Consider the following 22207-nt stretch of genomic DNA (forward strand, 5'->3'; position numbering starts at 1 on the left):
TTACAACACTGTTTACAATAGCCAAAAAATAGAAGCAGCCCAAATGTCCATTGAGAGCTGAATGGATAAAGACGATATGGTGTGTGTATATATACAGCCATAAAAAAAAGAATGAAATTTTGTCACTTGTAACAACATGGATGGAGCTAGAGAGTATAATGCTAAGAGAAATAAGTCAGTCAAAGAAAGCAAAATACCATGTCATTTCACTCCTATGTGGAATTTAAGAAACAAAACAAACGAAGGGGAAGAAAAGAGAGACAAACCAAGAAACAGACTCTTAACTACAGAGAACAAACGGATGGTTACCAGAGGGAAGGTGAGTAGGGGATGAGTGAGATAGGTGGAGGAGATTAAAAGTACCCTTATCTTGATGAGTACTGAGTAATGTACAGCATTGTTGAATCACGATATTGTACACCTGAAACTAACATAATATTGTATGTTAACTATACTGGATTCAAAATAAATAAAATAAAATAAAATAAAATAAAATAAAATAAAATAAAATAAAATAGTATTCAAAGACCTGATATCTAGAGTAACCAATAAATTCAACTGTTTCTTCGACAAAAAAACTTTCACCTACAATCTATATCTATCTATATCTATATCTATATCTATATCTATATCTATATCTATATCTATATCATCTATATCTATATCATCTACACAAATAACAAGAGCATATATATATATATATACATATATATATATATATATATATAGAGAGAGAGAGAGAGAGAGAGAGAGAGAGAAAGGGCTGGACCAAATGCAAATGATAGCTTAAGGGAACTTCTGTCTTAAAATCCACAATTTTAATCAGTTTAAATAAGTGTTCACGGTTCATGATGATCCCTGTCTCATTAGATGTCTGGACAATTAAATAAGACAGCACATAGGTATCAGGTAGCATAGAACCTAGTATACAGTAGATGCTATTATAGGCTAGCAATTACTAATATTGTTTTCTCTATTCTAGAACTACACATATAGCTTTATAAACCCTAATGATATGTTTTCTTTCTGTAGCAGTTAAGCGGCTGTCTTTCTCAACTTCAAATCCATCCTCTATATTTTGTTTTGTGATTCCAGGAACAACTAATTCCACTTCTCCATTGCCAGCTGGCCTTTGTTAGGCTTTGCCAACAGGGGGCCCGAGACAGAAGCTGGAAAGTAAGAGGAGGAAAAAGGGGCACGTTCATAATCTGTGGTTCTTACCAGGGCCACCCTTGAAGTTCCTCTTTCCACTGGCATTGACAGTCGGTTCCAATAACTATTTTACAGTTGTTTTTTTTTCACATCCTAGAAACAATCTCTTAGTGCCTTTCAGCTCTATCAGAACCAGTTAAACTAGGTTCTGACTTCAGGAGGTCCCTCCTCCTAATTTCTGATGTGCCAGCATCAGCCAACCAAGGGTCCTTCTGCAGAGCTCTGTGTCCAAACTCCATCACACCGTCTTCTAGGCTTCCAGATTTTAATAATACCATCCTCTTCCATTTGTTCCCTGAGCCCTAGGGATGGCAGTTGCTCCTCCCAGTAATGTGTGTGTGTGTGTGTGTGTGTGTGTGTGTGTGTGTGTGTAGTTTTATACCTTTATTTGATAATCAGCAATTCGTTCTTACCCACAGTGACAGTCTGTAGATTTTTGAAAAGTGTGACAGGTATACAGGTAACCAACATATAGAGCTTGTTGGGTGAATCTTCATCCTCATTGTGTTTTTTGGACAACTGCACATGGATATGGTAGGGAACATTCCTTTCTCCTTTGGCCCAAACAGATTTGTGGAGCCTGGTGTCAATGCACACATCTGGAGTTCCCATTTCCTTCGTAGCAACTATCCAGATCTCTTTGAGTGCCCGAGGGGCAACACTTCTTGAAACCTACTCATGGGTGCGCTTGTGAACGATGATGGCGTGTTCTCTGGTCACTACCTCATTGATGGTAGAACGGCCCTTCTCGAGACCCTTCTTGAGAGAGCCATTCTGCCAGCCCGGGTTGGAAAGGAAGAGTAAGTGCTTTTATAAATCCATGTCTCCCTTTTGTGTTTCATTGCTGTAATGTCTGGTTGACAATTATTTATAACAAACAAATCCTTGTGTGAAGATAACTAGTGGTCTTGTTTGTTTGTTTTTTCTTTTGACAGGGACCTGTCTGATAAACTATCCCCCGTCCTGCCCAGAGCGTGATGCCCTGATAGAAAATATTGTGCGGGCTGGTGAAGTCTTTTACTATGTGCAAACCAATCCTACGTGGTGCTCTATAAGGTTCCAGAACATCAGAGTATTTTTTTTTTATTTTTTTAACGTTTATTTATTATTGAGAGACAGAGAGAGACAGAGCATGAGCAGGGGAGGGGCAGAGAGAGGAGGAGACACAGAATCCGAAGCAGGCTCCAGGCTCTGAGCTGTCAGCACAGCTCGAACAGCAGGGCCCAAACTCAGAAACCGCGAGATCATGACCCAAGCTGAAGTTGGACACTCAACCAACTGAGCCACCCAGGCGCCCCAGAAATCAGAGTATTTAAAAATTACATCTGTTTTTCTAGCAATTGTAAAGTTCTCATCTTAAGATCTGATAAATTCTCTACCAGTTAGAACCTTTCAATATAAAGAAAAGTTATTTTGGGTTTATATTATCCAAGAATACTTTGGGTAGGGGAAAGCCATGCTATCTAGCTTAAAATTTGTCAAGAAAATAAAAGTGGTGGAATTTTTTTTTTTTTTAGAAAGCAAAAATTTATCTGAAGTTTAATATGGAATTTCTAAAGGAATTTGTGGACTGTTAGTGATGTGGGATCATTTCTGTTATATTTGGAACTTATCTTTCTCACTCCACACTCCTCCCCATTCAATCTGTAGTCACAATCTTTTCTCTTCTTTTTTTTAATGTATATTTATTTTGACACAGAGCATGAAGGTGGGGGAGGGGAGGGGGAGTGGGGGTGGTGGTCAGACAGAGGGAGACACAGAATCTGAAGCAGGCTCCAGGCTCTGAACTGTCAGCACAGAGCCCAACGCAGGGCTTGAACTCACGGAGTGTGAGATCATGACCTGAGCCGAAGTCGGATGCCTAACAGACTGAGCCACCCAGGTGCCCCATAATCTTTTTTCTTCTTAAACACATACCTGCACTGGGGCCTTGTGTTGTTAGAAACTAAAGACTTAATGCTAGTTGGGCAAGTATAAGAAAAGTAATGATTTCGGCATTGCAAGTAAAAGCATAGAAAATGTTGGAAGACATTAGGGAGGGGAAAATGGGGCAAAATTGACCCGTTTTGAGAATGGTCTCAACACAATCAAATAAGCTTCCCTTCTCATAAAAGTGAAATAAAAACTTAAAACATAAGGGTTTAAGACTACCCTATGTGGTACACTAATTAGTTCATATTTGAATAGCTTTTGTACAGAATTAGTCTAAAATTCTCAAATAAATCTCACAAGCTGTGTCACCTATAAGATGGAAACGGGCTCTTCATGTTTCATGACTAAAAGTAAATTAGGGATAGGCTGGAGATTTCCACTTTACTTGATCAGTTTGAGATGCGAATCTAATGTGACAAATATTTGAAAAACATTTAAAACTGAATCTAATGGAAAATACCACTGTTTTAAAGGGAAATGAGGGCTGTAATACCAGTTACTTTGGTTAAAAAAAGATCTGCATTTAGGTGGAAACCAACTAAAGTATGCTTGTAATGGGAACCAGAAATTCTTTCTTGTGTTATATCCCAGTTTTAATTTAGAGTCAAATTAATTAGTCAAACAACTACATGGCAGAGTATGTAAAGTCACATTCTGTACTTTCTATAGATACTAAATTACTATTTCTTGGGTCACTTCTGAATACCTTCACGGAGTGCTTGAGTTTACTACTTAGATTAATGATTTGGCCTTCCAAATCATTTACCCATTTACTAAACTGATTAGTATACTTATATGTTTCCTAGTATGGAGTAGATATTTACAGAGGTTCTTATAATTACCCTATTTTTTACTGATTAGATTTTGTAAGATAAACAGCACAGTCCAGTAAAAGTACAGAGCTTCTGGATTACAATCTGGGTTCAAGTCATGTTTCCCTCAAAAGAAAGTATATGGCAGACGTATTGGAGGTCTCAAGTGAGATAATTCTCTAGAATATAATCTTCATGAGCACAGAGATCTTTGCCCACAGTCTAATGCAAGAGCCTAGAACAATGCCTGGCACATAGCAGGTGCTGGACAAATAGTTAAAAGTGAATGAATAAATAATGGCTGTAAAACTACATTGTAAAATCTAAAAAAATCTATTAAAATGTTATCGTCTCCTAATATACTATGATGGAGAATCTGTTATCGAGTGCTACTGAAGCAAGACAGATAATTCCCACCCTTTCTTACAAAATAAATCCTACCTTGGTTTTGCATCCTGAGAGGGTACAAGGAAGAAAGTGTTGAGGTGCAAACACTGCTTTCTCTAAGCCAGAATAAAGTACAGAAAGGTAACGCGTGTGTGTGTTTGTGTTTGTCCATGTCTCCATGTTCAGACACGTGTGTTGTGAGTGTTTGTAAGTATGTGTTGCTTACTCTTTCGGTCTTAAGTCTCTCAGACAAAAGTGCGGCACTGTTTTGTGAGACTGTTAGTACTTATAGGACCAGCCAGGTATATAGGACTTGATTTCGCTAAGTCTTAATTCAGCACTTTCCAAGACCACCTATCATTGAAAGTTTAAAACAGAGGGGGAAAAAAAATGGAAGGGAACAAAACTAAAAAAGATTTGCGCAATAGGTAGAACTGCTTCCTATAAATCCTGCGATAATAAAACAAATTACAAAATGAATTCACTTTGCCTTCTATTTTTATGGCTTTGCCTTAACTGGGTCTTCTATCTTCTCAAGTTCTTACATGAGACACTGTATTTTGGGAACACCAAACTGCTCATCAGTCTATGAATCCTCCTTTGTACATTTTGCAAAAAGCTATATATTTTGTAAGTCTATGAGTGGGAGGTACTTCTTTGTTTGATCTCTCTCTCTCTCTCATAACTCTATCTAGAAGCCTAATATGCTACTTTTCATCAAGTAGGCAGGCCGTGGTGAGGGATGACCTCTTCAGAGTCAGGCAGAACTTTCTGAAAACAGGTTTAACTCTTTCCTCTCAGGAGGTCTTATTTTAGGAGAAAGAATCAGGAATCAGCTGGAAAGACTTAGGATCTGAGTATGTCCAAGGATAGGGATCTAAGATGTGATCTAATCAGTAACCTATATAACCCTACATATTATTATTCTTGGATCTAGCCACCAGATTCAGGGAGCTTACTGGATGGAATTATAAAGGTTTACCTTAATCCTCATGAGTTTCCAGGTTTCATATTATGACCTTCCCTGCTAGCCCTGAGGCAAAATAGTCATCAAGGTCCAAAGTTTGCATTAAATTTGTTACTGCATTGTCCTCTTCTCAAGAGTGCCTAGTAGCCTCTGAAAGGGTCTAACATACCTCATGAAATGTATTCCATGTCTGAAAACATGAGGCTAATAGTTGCAAGAAAATGTACCAAAGTTCTAACTGATGGTAGGAAGTAAGGCAGTAAAATAATACAATTTGTGGGAACCTGATAGAAAGGAGTGTGGCCCAGGACATTGCTAGTTTGATATCTCAGGTATTGTTAACACTCTAATCAATTGGTTATGTTCTTGCAATGGTCCCATGCAGCTCTAAAGGTAGGATGTTTTACACAAGACATTCAACACAAAGCCTAGCTAATTAAAAAATCACCACCAACACCACCACGACCAACACAAGAGCCAACCCTCACCTTTTCCATCCCATCTACTCTTATACTCTGTCTTTTAATTTCTGAATGTCTAAAGTTATGCAGGATTCAGAGGCAGATGGGATTGAGAAGTGGGGGACTACTGTTAGAGTCTTGGGAACATGGCACTCTAAGCATTACAGATCAAATTAGAGCTTTTTTTATCTTCAATCTGTATTTAAAGAACCCCTTGCATTGGTATTGTCAATCTGTTTGGACCGTTATAACAAAATACCAGAGACTGGGTAGATTAGAAATGGCAGAAATCTCTTTCTTGCATTTCTGAAGGCTGGAAAGTCCAAGATCCAGATGTCAGCCTGATCACTTTTTAGTGCAGCTGAAGCTCCTCCCAAATGCCCCACCTCCCACTGCTGCCATCTTTGGGGGGTAGGGTTTCAACAGGTGAATTTTGGAGGGCCAAAATCATTCAGATCACCTGGTGGTTTAAGTATCATCTGGGGTCTTGACTAAGAATTCAGATGCCTGGCTGACAACAGATATTGATGGGATTTTAATTGGGGGGAGTTGGAGTTTGTAACCTCCATTTTTATTTTTTTTTTTTAATTTTTTTTTTTCAACGTTTATTTATTTTTGGGACAGAGAGAGACAGAGCATGAACAGGGGAGGGGCAGAGAGAGAGAGGGAGACACAGAATCGGAAACAGGCTCCAGGCTCTGAGCCATCAGCCCAGAGCCCGACGCGGGGCTCGAACTCATGGACCGCGAGATCGTGACCTGGCTGAAGTCGGACGCTTAACCGACTGCGCCACCCAGGCGCCCCCGTAACCTCCATTTTTAGTAAGTGCTCTGGTAATATGTTCACTAACATTAGGGGACCACTACTGAACGATTCACTGCCCTTAAGACCATGTCAGTAAATGAAGAAAGATCACTTGCTTCCTCGGCTCCCAGACCTTCTGCCACTTTGGATATAACAGCTGTATATTATCTTTCTCCTTTTTCATTTGTACTATCTGCCCCTTGGGATTTGCATAGGCACCCTTAGCCACGCCCTTCCAACAAGCTCATGACATCATGTGGTCAGTGTTTACGTGAGGCTTAAAGAATGTAATGATGAGAAAGTATGCTACTCACCTGAAATAAAGAAAAGGGGTCTGTAAGCTGACTAGGCTCACTCCCCACACCTGTTATCGCCAGGGTTCATTTGGATACAAGGAAAAGCAACACATTCAAATGAGGTCAAGTCAAGAAAATGGAGCTGGTAGAAAGAAAAAGGGAGATAGAGTAGTTAGTAGATATCAGTCAGGGGCGCCTGGGTGGCTTAGTCTGTTAAGCCTCTGACTCTTGATTTTGGCTCAGGTCAGGATCTCAGGATCATGAGATCAAGCCCCACATGCTGGGTGTGGACACTACTTACGATTCTTTCTCTTCTTCTCTCTCTGCCCCTCTCCTGCTCTCTCTCTCTCTTAAAAAAAATATCAGTTGCAGTCTGTCCCCTCCACTTTTCTGTCATAATTTTTGTGACTCTTACCATTTTTTCCCCTTGTTCTAGGTCTTTGTTTTTGTCTCTCTATCCCCTCCTCTTAACTTCCACTGTGTCCATGTGTTTTTCTCCATGCAAGTCTTGGGTCTAGTTGGTCCACATGACCTTAATAACTCAAGTGTCCATCGATAAATGCAGATTAACTTTGGTGTCTCGTGGTACACATCACTAGGAAGCTCTGACAGTTCATTTGGACTCTGTCTAGACAAAGCGCTTTGTACATTGACATCGGTCCATCCATAAAGTCAATGGATGGATTCTCTTGGCTACATATCTTTACTTCATCGTGCAGATTTATCTACAGAATCTTGGAGGACCTCTGTAGAGGGGACAGTACTTTGTATACATATTCTCTTTTTGTTCTGTGTGGAATTTGTTGTTTTGGAGAAATGGATTAAAGATAAAGACACAGTTCTCTGTTTCTTGGAGGAGAGCCGGACAAGTAAGCAAGAATCACATATTATTTTTGGTAGGCAAATATTTATAGGGAGAAAGAAACATAGAATTGATAGCATTTTGAAATATTAGCATATGATATTTCCCTGAAATTTCCTGATACACTTTCATTTAGGGTATATATGTTTAGCAGAAATACCAAAAAACCGAACAAGATCAAAACTCGTTTTTTATAATCAAAATAGACTTTAAAAAAATACTGTAGAGATAATAGTTAGGGGAAACAATTTTTTTATGTTTATTTATTTTTGTGTGAGAGAGAGACAGAACGTGACAAGGGAGGTGCGGACAGAGAGGAAGACACAGAATTCAAAGGAACCTCCAGACTCTGTGAGCTGTCGGCACAGAGCTGGATGCTGGGCTCGAACTCACCAACTGCTAGATCATGACCTGAGCCGAAGTCAGATGCTTAACCGACTTGAGCCACTCAAGTTCCCCAACAAGTTTTGTTTTTTTATTGCAAGTTTCAAGTTTTTCAATATTATAAACCATGAGCGCAATCGACTGGGGTTTTAAGTAATTCGATTGGAGGTAGACATTCTCTCCTCTGTTTTTTTGTGATCACAAAGGAGACAAAATCTATGTGTGTAGGGAGTGAGGAAAGCAGTGAAATGATATGGTTGTATGGGTATCTGAGGAACAGCTCTAAATCCAGCTACATCCTCCCTCTCTGGACCACATCCCAGATTGCTGGTAAGGACCTAGAGCCAACAGACCATCCACAGACCAGTGCCTTCCTTTGTTGGGTGGAATGTGGGAGGCAGAAGCATGTTAGACATCATTTCCCCCATCTCCTGCCATGCCAGAGTGAGAAGGCATCAACAGAGTAGAAAATGCAGCCTTCTCAATCTAGGCAGAGTTCTGGAATGGCCCCCAAGTTTCTGTTTACCATAAGACGGACAGAAAGCATCTAGAGGTTTCTTGTGGTATCCCAGTATGCCGAGGGATATGAACATAACTGAGAAATGGCCAAAGGAGCTGTATATACTTCATGGTAATGATCCCAGGGACACCAAATAGTTTCTGAAATGACAACCAGTGATACAATGGTGAATCGAATGCCTTACTAGGAAGAGACAAGAGGGGCTCAGACTGGAAACCAGATGGAGTGATGTGTACCTTAGTAGATACTGGATTTTGTAGGTGGGACTGGGAAAAAGACCTGCAAACTGAGTAAAACCCATGAAATTTGGATCAACATAGAGAAGTAAAAGCAAAAGCAAAATCTGGGCTGAAGTGGGTTTACCAGAAACTGACTCAAGATTGGGATCCTGATAACAGGAGAAGCAAAGATTCCAGACAGAAACTAATAGAAAAGATTTTAAACAGTTACATTCTTGGAACACCTGAACTTGTGGCTTGGGAGGTTCATGTCCAACACACATGTCTCATCCTAAACCAGCTTCCCTTTAAACAGAGAGCATTTGCTATCTTTTATCAGGGGTGACTCATCACATTTCTCTGACAAATGGTACATATTTGATAATCTCCTGCACATGGCCCCACGGTAACTAAAATCATGGTAATTGGAGAGAACCTACGTTTCTTTCCAGCTTGGTTATTTAAGAGGATTATAATTTTTTTTATAAAATAATTCTGATTGCACATCACAAGTTATTGTAAACAGCTGTTTTAATATCTTAGCCTCTGAGCCTTCAGTGCTGACTCCCACATTACCTTCGATCCACACGTCTACAATTTAGTCTGATGGGATCAGCAGTGATTAAAAGAAAAAAAAAATGCTTGCCCTTTCTTCCTTTGATGGCCATCTCTTCTCATTTGGATTAATTTTAGCCACAACTAGAATACACCTGCCAGATCAGATTCATGTGCTAGCTACTTCACCTCAACATTGTACAATGCTGCGTCAATGTTGAAACTCTATAACAAGACTTTAAACATCTCACCCTCACCCCATTCCACCAAACTCACAAAAGCGGGGAGGAGAACGCCACACCCTATTCTTGGTAATCATGTCCAGACCGGACCTTGCAGGGCCAGGAGGATACGATGAGAATGGAAAACAAATGGAGTCCAAATTTGTAAAGCGTAGTGTACAAAGCACGGAGAGGGAAAGAAAGCGTGTGCTCCATACCATTCTTTCTCCCTGTTAGCCCTGCCAGACATTCCCTTTGTTCTCCTTTCTATCTCACTGAGATTAAAGTGCTGATCTCCCCTTTTTGAAAATGATGTCACTTTTTTTTTTTTTCTTGCCTTGGCAGAGAGCAAGTTCATTACAAATCTGCTGTGTGACTGATGGCTTTGAAGAGATAAGGCAGAGGGGGGAAACACATTTGGGAAAGGTATGAAACTCCAGAGACAGGTTGACAATTATACTGGCAGGAAGAGAGATGACGAAGGATAAGGAGAAACAGAGGCTGGGTGTAAATATCTCCCATATTCTCATTTACAGCCACTGACAAATGGTTTTTATTTCCCTCATAGTTTTATCCCCAAACAAGGCCATGGACTAAAATTCATCGTGTGCTTTTCCTGACAAGATGCCTACCCTTTTTGACGACATTATTTCAGTCAAGCCCTCATGGACGTATTTGATGTTCAGAGTGGGGAAGACATTTCCTCCTGCCATCAACAAAGGGAAAATATTTGGTACTGAATCTGATTCGCTATAATTGCTCTTCATTGGACTGTGTGGCAGCTTATATAAGAAGCACATTAGATGTAAAACCAGGTTGAAAGCATAATACACATTATAATGCCATTTACGTGGTTCAAAATTATTAGTGACGGATGCAGAGCTTGGGAATTTAAAGGTGTTTCATCCCCCAGGTCCAATCGCAGTGGAGGCATTGGTTTTACAAGTGGTTGCAAAGGCCAAGTTTTGAAGTGTAAACATCTGGTAATTAAATGTGCGTGCACCCGGCCCCTAATGCTGACAGCATCTTGTGAAAACAACGCTGTCATCTTTATGTCTCTGATTGGATTTCAGCTCTCCGAGAGTCCTCATTGGGGCACCTGGGTGGCTCAGTCTGTTGAGCGTCCAACTCTTGATTTCTGGTCAGGTCACAATCCCAGGGTTATGGGACACAGCTCTGCGCTCAGCATGGAGCCTGTTTTAGATTCTCTCTCTCTCTCTCTCTCTCTCTCTCTCTCTCTCTCTCACTCTCTCTCTCTCTCTCTCCCTCTGCTCCTCTCCCCCACTCCTGCTCTCTCTGTGTCTGAAATGAAATGAAATGAAATGAAATGAAATGAAATGAAATGAAAACTTTCTTTTAAAAAGTCCTCACCTTTCTCATGGATGGATATTTTTGTACAGATCAAAAGATTTTTTTTTACTGTATTTCTGAGTGGGGGTTGCAGGTGGGAAATTGTAGAGAAGTAAGTGGTGGCAAATGAACTGGACAGGGGGCTACTGAGACCAATGTTGGCCAGGCCAGAGCACATATGAAAAGGCAGGATTTATTTTTTCGCTCTTCTGTGGATTTTCTGTTCCCTGTTGTCGCTGTCACTCACCACCAGCTTTTGCTTCATATGTCTAAGTACTAATAGAAATACGTGTGATTAAACTTTGCATGTTTACAGAGGCTGGAAGGTATGTGACAGGTGTGATTTCCATTCTCCACCCCTCATGCCTGCAACATATTCCATATCAAATGCACATTTTTTTTAAGTTTATTTATTTATTTTGAAGCCTGGAACCTGCTTCAGATTCTGTATCTCTCTCCCTCCTTCTCTGTCCCTTCCCTGCTCGTGCTCTCTCTCTCTCTCTCTCTCTTTCAAAAATAAACATTAATTTTTTAATTATTTATTTATTTTGAAAGAGAGATCACAAGTGGGGAAGGGCAAAGAAAGGGAGAGAATCCCAAGTAGGCTCTGCACTGTCAGTGCAGAGCCCAATGCCCGATGAGGGGCTCGAACTCACCAACCTTGAGATCATGATCTGAGCCAAAATTAAGAATTGGACGCTTAACTGACTAAACCACATAGGTGCCCCTCAAACACACATTAAAAAATATATATATATACACATATACATATTATAATATATATATTATATATACAATGTATATATATTTTATATACATATATAATGTATATATATTTTATATACATATATAATGTATATATATTTTTATATACATTATAATGTATATATATTTATATACATTATAATGTATATATATTTATATACATGTATATGTACATAAACACACATATATGTATATATATGTTGTATATACATATATATGTACATACACACATATATGTATATACATTATACATATACATATATACATGTGCATATATATGTATACATATATACGTGTGTGTGTGTGTGTGTGTGTATATATATATATATATATATATATATAGTTTCCCCCTTGGTTTTGAAGAAACCCTTCCCAAAAGTAGATGCTATGTTGTGATTCCACTGTTCCTACCCCATCCCCAATATCTTCACTGGCTCCCCATTAACTACAAGATAAAATCCCAGACACATAGGCTTCTACCCCCTGGTTTTTTCCAATCCAAACATTTCCATTTGATGTTCATTTGATTCTTAATGAATATCCAGTTCCTGAATACACTTGTTTGTTTCACCTCTTTGCTCATACTTTTTCCTCTGACTGGGATGCCCTCCTGACTCTTCCGCATCTAATGAATATCTCCATTTGCCTCCAGTCTGAGCACAACTATGACCTCTTCTGTGAAGTCCACTATTATTCAGGAAGAATTGATCCCTCTTTCCTTCTGGCCACACTTTACCTTCCACTTATACTTTGAACTTAACATATTTATTGTATTAAAAGAATTTTCCATGTCATAATCCAGGTGGTAGGGTATACCCAGAAAATATAAACATGGCTAGTCAAAAGTTAGTGCTCACTTTATTAATGTTTAGTGAATAAATGAATGTATAGAATATGGTGTTTAAATGCCAGTGAAAAATTTCAGGGCTGTATATCCGCTCTCTTAGTTTCTTACTTAAGGATGGATCCCTGTCCTTAGAAAATAAAAAACCCAAGAAGGCTTGGAATTAATAAAAATCAATACAAGATAAATAAAAACTATTTTAAAATAAGGGCTCAGATAGGAAAGTGGTGTGAAATACAATGGCTTGTGATAACAGCAGTATTTTTCTGTGTCAATAATTTCTTTTTACTCATCGTTCATGAATATTATGACTCACGGTGCGTGAGGAAAGTGTCCTTCAAAACGTTTTACCCAGTTTTCTGATTCTGTTTGTAAACAAAGATAAAATAAGTTAAAGCAAAGTAAAAATGGTAATGAAAACATCTTCGATGTAACCGAATGCATGCATCACTCCAGATTTGGAAAAGACTACCTGTCTGATATTTTAGAAAATCTTATCTAACTTGGGAATCTCTTTGTGTTGTTGGTGTTTGATGTTGTTTTCTTGGCTTTGTTATTGTTGTTGCTGGTTTTTTGTTTTGTTTTGTTTTGTTTTTTGCCAGTAGTTGGTGGGACTGCTAGTTCAGGTTTGAGTCTCAGGCTGATTGTAGTTGAAAGTGAGTGCTTCCATGAAGCTGATGTCTTGCACTTGGCAGGTGCATTATTATCTCCACGGGGATGAGGTGAATGCCAGGAGGGTGCATGCTGTAGACTACGTTAGCACACATATATTTTTACATTTCACATTCTTCTCATTCACTCAAGTACTTAGCCTATCCACATGTTTTAGGACTTTCTGACTCTCTGAGCTCATCTTATAATAGTGCCAGAATCAACAGACCCATGGCTAGGGTTACATGTGGAATAGCAGAAATCAAGGGCTCCCTAAAGTCTTGGAAAATTAAAGAATTAATGGAAATTCTCAGAATAGTGCTGGAGCAATGATAATTATTTGGTGATCCCAGTGCCAGAATAACTTAAGGATTTAATATAGGCCATATATTTTAATAGATAGTATGTCCTTTAACACCATCCCTTCTGAGCGGTAGAAGGAATCAAAATTCTCATTTGAGGTCTATTAAATGGTTTCAGAGTATAGAAGCAAGGTGGAAAAATATTTAGGGCTAGGGAGTACAGACTCTAATTTAAACAATGATCCTGCATGTTACTGCATTTCATCACACAATCTTTAATCAATGGCTGTCATAAAGTTTAAACAAGATTAAAAATGGCAAAGACTCCGTTTCTTCTTTTTTATATTAGCAAAGCATTCGCTAACAGCAAGATGGTTGGCGGGAGTTGGGTACTTTATAAATGGGAGAACCAAGTTACAAAACAGATCCAGAAACAAAGGATTCAAATGCAAGTTGTTTATTTGGAACGTGGTCCTGGAAATACTGCATATTGACATGAGCAAGTAGAACAAGCAAAAGAAAGTCGGGGAAAGCCAAGAAAATGTGTGTTATAAAGAAAACTCCCAACAAGGTAGATGGCAATTTAGCCCTGACAGGATTCCCTAGGAGTCAATGCATCATGTGACGCTCAGAGTCGTCCCAATCGAGGGGCGAGGCGGCCATTGCTACCTAGCACCTACTCCTGTCAGTCACTGGATGAAAGCTGATCTGGGGACTTTCCTCTCCTGGTACCGCCATAGACAGAATGGGTACCTGTGGTGGGACAAGAGACAAAGACGCTGGAAGTTGGGAGTTGGCTTTGTGGGTTCTGACATGTGAGACCCAAGGGCATGTGGGTCTGGTTTTGACAACCTTGCTTGCATCTGCTGACAACATTCATTCGATCAGAAATGAGTCTGTAAATACCAATTTCTACTGTAATAATGGGTGAATCCCCCTCTAAGAAGGCACGTTCCCAACAGGGCTTCTAGCAACACCCATAACAATGTCATCATTATCACTTCTTAAGCAATTCATGGATGGTTCAAGAGTTATAATGACAAGACCATGGTGAAATACTGTGGAAGACACCATAATCAAGGCCAACACCCAGCAAGCAGAAATAACACTCCCATAGCCCTCCTAAAAATCCATCAATTATAAGCAATTATTGTAAGTCTTATGATTCATGTTGATGAAAATATAATAGGTTTTGAATAATACATATTTGTGGAGTTAATTATTAATATTTTTGTTGTTATTTACTAATCCGATTTTGCTTACAAAATCACATGATGCAGCTTTTATTCTAGAAAGAGTATGTACACTTCCTAGGCCAAGCTGGGATTTCTTTATCTGAATTTACCTGGAGATTGACCAGCAAGTATATATTTGGACTCTGTGATATTGGTAAAGATGTTTATAGGTGTGCTATATCACCACTTATATCATAATGGGCTCTTTAAATTTCAGTGATGTTCTGATGAAATTTCTTGGCCAGAGCCTTTTTCTAAGATCATTTTCTACATCAACTTGTAGTCAGTTAGGAGGTGGTATTTAAGACTGCTATGAATGTCACAGAGCAAACAAGACAATGCATTTGCCAAGTAATTCTGTGAAAATCAGTATGAAGAGAGGAGTCCTGGTTCATTAGTACAAGCAGGAACTTCTCCATGAAGTTGCTGATTTTACCGGAAAATTTTAATCTAACCTTTCGCAGACCAAATTGATGTTAGATGCTTACCAATACGTTGCACAATTTTAGTTTCTCTTGGTCTTGCTCTTCATCTCTTTCATATTTATATTGTTATATATGCACTTTAGTGAGTCGTATCAGAACATTGTTTAGAAGGAAATAATTGATCCCAGAGCTTATCATGGCAAACTTAGATATTCAAAGATGCTCATGAGAGAGCAAGTCTCTTCCTCTGTGAACTGTATTTTCTTATCTTTTAAAGATAAATACCCAGCCAATAAACTCAAAAAAGGGATTACCCTTTTTACGGTGAGGGAAAGCGGTTGTTCTAATCACACAATCCATTTATTTTTAAAACACAGGCTATGGTGGCTCAGTCAGTTGAGCATCTGACTCTTGATTTAGGTCATTGTGGCAGCTTGTGGGTTCGAGCCTGGAGTCAGGCTTCTCACTGACAGTGCAGAGCCTGCTTGGGGTTCTCTCTCTCTCTCTCTCTCTCTCTCTCTCTCTCCCCCTTCCCCATTCGTGTGCATGTGCTCTTTCTATCTTTCTCTCAAAATGAATGAATAAATAAATAAATAAATGATAAAATAAAATAAACCACAGTCTACACATACGGTTTTACACCGGTTTTTTGAGCAGCTCTCCCTTCCTGTTCTTGTATAGATTTGTTACAAAATGATGTTCGCTTCCTCATCCAGTGAGAGATGGTTGTTTTTACTTGATTGCTTTTGTAACAGGAGAGTAAAGGAAAAGATGAAGTCCAGTCCGCTCAGAGGTTTCTTTGGTTTTGTATTGTTGTTGTTGTTGTTCTGAAATTCCTCTGGTGTCACGAAAGGAAATGTTTGATAGTGTCTATGATTGTAGTCTGGAGACTAGGTTCCCAAGGGAGCTGTGCATTCAATTGGCCCATTTCTATCTCCGAGTGGCAAAGAGAAATGACTCAGGTGAGGGCGCCGGTATCAGTTCTCGACTCTTTTAAGTCTCCACTGACAACAAACACGCATGGGAACAATCAAGCAAACATCAGCACCATTCTGAACATCAAGATTGGATAGAAACCAAATTCATTGTACTTCCATGAAGCAGTCACTAGACAAATCCATCTTTCTGATTGGGAATTTTTACTGCATTGAAGGGAAAAATTAACTTCCTATGTCCACTATATCAAGGACCTGGATGTCCAATGAAATCTTAAAAGCAAACAAACAGACACACAAAAACCATTTGTTTATTTATCCATTTGTTCTCTGCATAAACGGATGGATTGGGGCGTTCAGATTTTGAACATGAATTTAAGAAGTTCCATCTGTAGAATCATGTATTTCAGAGAGAAGCCTTCATTTCTCTTGGATTCATATTCCCAAAATCTGTCACATATGGAAAGTTTCATTTTTCAGTGGAATTCTTATTATCAAAGACAGCTTTTCTGAGGAAAGCAACACTTTTTTTTTAGACAAAGCCAATTTGTTTGCATATAAAATATGATGTGAAAATTAATATTGTACTGTGTTTGCAACACTGTGAAAATACTGGAATTTTATTTTGACTAATTATACATCTTAACTTACATGTAATGAAACGTTTAGCTGAGACATATTCTTGCTGTGCACTTTCTTTTAAAGTAGAGGTGTGAGTTTTTCTATCTTGGCTGTGTTCCAATTTGTGCAATAAAATTGCATTTTCTTTTTAAAAAGTCCTCTGCTTTGAAACTACTTTCATTTTCTTATCTAGAGTTAGTATTTATTGAAGAGATGGTTGCAGATCACAATAAGATGATATGGGCCACATGGGCTGTAGAGTTCTTTGAAATTAAAAGAATGGTTATTTTATATATTTTGAAAGTTACAAACTTACAGCCTTGTAGGCTAATATGTCCTGAGGACTCTTTCTGTATGGGCCTCTAGCTAAGAATAGTTTCTACAATTTAGATGATTGATAATAAAAGAATATTTCATGACATAAAAATTCCATGAAATTCTATTTTCACTGTCCATAAGTAAGATTTTATGGGAACACAGTTGTGCTTATTTATGTACACATTGTTTACAGCTTTTGTGCTATAACACAAAATGATTGAATAATTACAACAGAGGCCATGTGGCCAGTAAAACCTAAAATGTGAACTTTTTGGCTCTTCACAGAAAAAAATGGTCAATCCTGATCTCTCTCTCTCTCCTATACATATATAGGTATACATGGATCATATACATATAGATCTATCATAGATTTATCAACGTTTTTATTTATTTTTGGGACAGAGAGAGACAGAGCATGAACGGGGGAGGGGCAGAGAGAGAGGGAGACACAGAATCGGAAACAGGCTCCAGGCTCCGAGCCATCAGCCCAGAGCCCGACGCGGGGCTCGAACTCACGGACCGCGAGATCGTGACCTGGCTGAAGTCGGATGCATAACCGACTGCGCCACCCAGGCGCCCTATCATAGATTTATCTATCACTTATCTATGATCTGTCATGGATCTATGATCTATCCTAGATTATCTAAATCTATGATCTCTCTATCACAGTTCTAATAACTGTGGTCTATGTATCTACATTCTATCTGCAGACATCTAGCTATCTATACCTACATATCTATGATCTATTATAGATCAATCTATACCTATACATCCATGACTTATCTATGATGCATTTATATCTCTGTCTATAATGCATCTATTTACATCTATATCTCTATATCTATAGAAGAAAACCAGAGAGAGAAGGATTAACCATTTAATAAAAAATTTGTAACTGCCCTTTAATATAAAATGTGTTTGGACATGTTTATATTAGTATGGAGAATGAAACTTATAGCAATTACTATTCTTGATGTAATTTACACTTGGTGTAAATTACACGCTAAATATTTATTTAGCAGACAGGAGGCTCCATTGTGTTTCCTCATGAACACATCACTAGCCCATCCTCGTTTAGGTAGATCTATGCTTCCAGGCAAAGACGTGGTTTACACTGTCAGCCAGACTCTGAAGTTTAAATGAACTCCTTTTCCACATGCCGTTTTTCTAGCTCTCACACAGCCTCACACAGCCTCATAAAAAGCTTTAAATTTACTACATTTCTAAAAGGATACAGTTTGTGCAGTAGGTAACTGTCACATTCTATATAGACATTGGTGAAATATATTCACACAGCAAATCAGCTATTCCTCTCCTTTGACCAGAAATGGAAAATTATTTGATCACATAAAAACCTTCTGATTTTATTTTATATTTTCATAGCTGAAAATATAAAGTGGACTGGAGACCTGGGTATTTGTTTCTTTTAAAATGTCCTTCCACTAATTCTAATGGCAAAATAGCAAATATTTATGCAAAGAGGACGATTCTTGTTTGTTTCATGGTGATAGCCTCTTTCTGAACTAGGAAAACCACACAGAATGGATGTTTTGGGTTCTTATCCTATGTGCCTAGGAAGTGCTATTTGGGGAATAATCTATTAGAAACGTATTTCATACTTTATTTTGTGTGTAGTATGGACTAATATTAAATTGGCAAGAGGCAGATATTTTGGATATTACTTTTTCTTTTTTAATTTTTTTTTCAACGTTTATTTATTTTTGGGACAGAGAGAGACAGAGCATGAACGGGGGAGGGGCAGAGAGAGAGGGAGACACAGAATCGGAAACAGGCTCCAGGCTCTGAGCCATCAGCCCAGAGCCTGACGCGGGGCTTGAACTCCCAGACCGCGAGATCGTGACCTGGCTGAAGTCGGACACTTAACCGACTGCGCCACCCAGGCGCCCCTGGATATTACTTTTTCTAAATAACTGTCACTCGAGACTTGTACTTATGAATACTTGATAAAAGTAGATGGTATTTTACAACTGTAATGAATAAGCAAACACACTTAGTTTTCAAAAATAATTCTTACTAGATAATTCAGGCTAATATTAAGATGATCTGGTTAGTGAAGACATTAACTATCTTCAATGATTTAAAATTTTTAATATTTATTTATTTCTGAGAGAGAGATTGACTGAGTGTGAGTGGAGGTGGGGCAGAGAGAGGGAGACATCAAATCCGAAGCAGGCTCCAGGTCCTGAGCTGTCAGCATAGAGCCCGATGCGGGGCTTGAACTCAGAAACTGTGAGATCACGACCTGAGCCGAAGTCAGACACTCAACAGACTGAACCAGCCAGGAACCCCTCCTCTAATGATTTTAAATACAATGGTATTACAGACTTTTAAAAGTCTGCTAAATAAATACCTTTCGTTTCTTATTCTGAGATTGCCTTGCAGGTAGGCTAATATGATAATAAGGACTCTGAAATCATTATTTGCTCTGTGTGCTCTTAATTATCATTTTCCTGTGTTGAATGAACCGAAGATAAAGATCAACCTTTTAGATCTGAAGGTGAAGTGTAATCTTTGGGAACGTTGGGAAGAGGCATAAAAGGAAATGGGGGGATTTACATTTCAGAACGTTGCCCAATCCTGGGGACACAGAAGCTAAAGCCAAGGCCAGGAAGACACTGTGGACCGTGCTGCCATCCCGCTAGAATCATCCTTCCCCTGCAGATGGTCTGTTCAGCTAATCCCATTTGGGGCCCAGCTATTTCCTGTCTGTACCCACAAACACTTCAGAACAATCTTTATTTGAACACGGTAACATTGAGGCTTGTCTGCAGGCTACCTAGTTCTCTACTGGGGAGGGACTTTGTCCAAAGTTGGACAGGCTTGTGGCACCTGGGTGGCTCCGTCGGTTGAGTGTCCGACTTTGACCCAGGTCATGATCTCATGGTTCGTGAGTTCGAGCCCTGCCTCGGGCTCTGTGCTGACAGCTCAGAGCCTGAAACCTGCTTTGGATTCTGTGTCTCCCTCTCTCTCTGCCCCTCCCCTGCTCACGCTGTCTCTCTCTGTCTCTCAAAAATAAATAAATGTTGGGGCGCCTGGGTGGCGCAGTCGGTTAAGCGTCCGACTTCAGCCAGGTCACGATCTCGCAGTCCGTGAGTTCGAGCCCCGCGTCAGGCTCTGGGCTGATGGCTCAGAGCCTGGAGCCTGTTTCCGATTCTGTGTCTCCCTCTCTCTCTGCCCCTCCCCCGTTCATGCTCTGTCTCTCTCTGTCCCAAAAATAAATAAATGTTGAAAAAAAAAATTTAAAAAAAAAATAAATAAATGTAAAAAAATAAATAAAATGAATAGAATTAATCTTAAAAAAGTATGTTTTTAGGGAAAAAGTATTATTTGATTTCTCATAGCATGTGATATCTTGAACGTTCTGTTAAACTTAAAAGGTATTCGCTTTTGTCTTTCAAAAACACCTGCTTAAGAAAAGAGTAACTGCAAAAAGAGGTAAAAATGTTGATTTAAATATATGTGACAAAGATTGCCTCTTTAAACCCCTTGGATGCATATACATGTGAATAGTAGATTTGTTTTTCTTACCAGATTCTATGTATAGATTAAAAAAAAGAGCCCCTAAACATTGTTCTCATTAAGTTTTAGACACACATAAGTTATACCTATATTTTCTGTTGTAAACTGTGAGAATGAATCCATCATGTGACCATATATACAACAGCTACGTCCTTATCCAAAAATGCTTTGGGATTATAAAGCAGTTTTCAATCCCAACTTGTGTTTGACTAACAAAATCTTTGGGTTGGTTAGGGCTCAAACCACCACAGACTTCTAAGATAAATTAGTTTCATTTTTATTTTTATTACTGTATTGCCAGCTTCTCTTCCAAATTACATTTTTAATAAACTTGATCTATAGCCATTTTGAAGGGTGAAAGCCCATAAACACATCTTTCTGCTTTAATTGCCCTTATAAAGCATTTACTCAAAAGAGCAGTTTTTCTTCCCAATTGTGTTACCAGTTTTTACAAGTGAATCTGCCAGCCTCTCAAGATTAACGGAGTTCAGCGGTGAAAATGACTCATACGTTGTGGGACATTAAGATATTCACACTTAAATTTGTACTAAAAAAAAAAATGATTGCTTTTTCAGGGAGGCTGTGGGATAACCACAGTAATGTTAATATTCTTATTTCTTTATAGTAACATGTATATTATATTCTATCAATCATGACCCCATTGTCAGATTGATGCTGTCTATAACTTTCAGGTAAAGAATCACACTTTTGTCATAGAGCAACAGGCCTGAGCAAGTTTTCTACTCTTATTAATGTATATACTTCTCCCCAGGTGATCTCATCCGGAGTCATGAACTTACACTGGTCTCAGTGCTCACGACTCCCATGTGTTGATCCCCACCCTGATTGGCCCATGGGTGCTGGCATATGTAGCCCCCTGCCTCTTCTCCTTGAATGTCTAACTGGCACTTGAACTCAGCATGTCCAGCTTGGAACTCCTGAGCCCAATGGCATCCTTTCTTCCCCATCTTAGTCCACAGACCCAACATTTAATATTCAGACCCCAAACCTTGGAGGAATCTTTGACTCCTTTTTATCTCTCCCTTCTTCTTCATGTAATCCATTAATGATTCTGGTGGATGCTATTTTCACTGTACAAGCAGGTACACACAGAATCTGACCATGTCAGAGCATCTATTCTATTAACACTCGGACTAAGCCACAGACTTCTTTCACCTGGACTGAAATACACTACTGACAGATTTCCCTGTCTCCAGTCAGTTCCCCAAATACCAGTTGGGGTGACATTTGATAATGTACATTAGACGATTTCACTCTCTTACTCAAAAGTTGTCAATGGTCTCCATCATGCTCAAAATGAAATTGAAGCACCGTGTGCTATCAATGCCTACATGAACAAATAGCTATTTCTTGTTCCTCACCTTCTTCCTTCCTCCTCCTTATTACATTGTTTTGTGCATGATGACCTTCATGCCTTTTGAAAGTAACCCAAACCCATTGCTGTCTTGGGCTGGCTGCGTACAGTATGGCGTCCCTCAGTAGGCAAACAGGACACAGCTGGAAGCCACAGCATTCCTTTTGTGGATTTTGGGTGTGTGGGGTGCAAGGGGGGGTAAGTGCGGGTCCAGA

General features: G+C 39.0%; 1 pseudogene; it reads right to left on the reverse strand.

Moving 5' to 3' along the window:
- Positions 1-1581: 1581 nt before the first annotated feature.
- On the reverse strand, positions 1582-21585 carry LOC112855846 (large ribosomal subunit protein eL31 pseudogene; annotated as a pseudogene).
- Positions 21586-22207: the final 622 nt, after the last annotated feature.

Source organism: Puma concolor, chromosome B3 (assembly GCF_028749965.1).
Source record: "Puma concolor isolate L17-30 chromosome B3, mPumCon1.1.hap2, whole genome shotgun sequence".
Taxonomy (NCBI): Eukaryota; Metazoa; Chordata; class Mammalia; order Carnivora; family Felidae; genus Puma; species Puma concolor.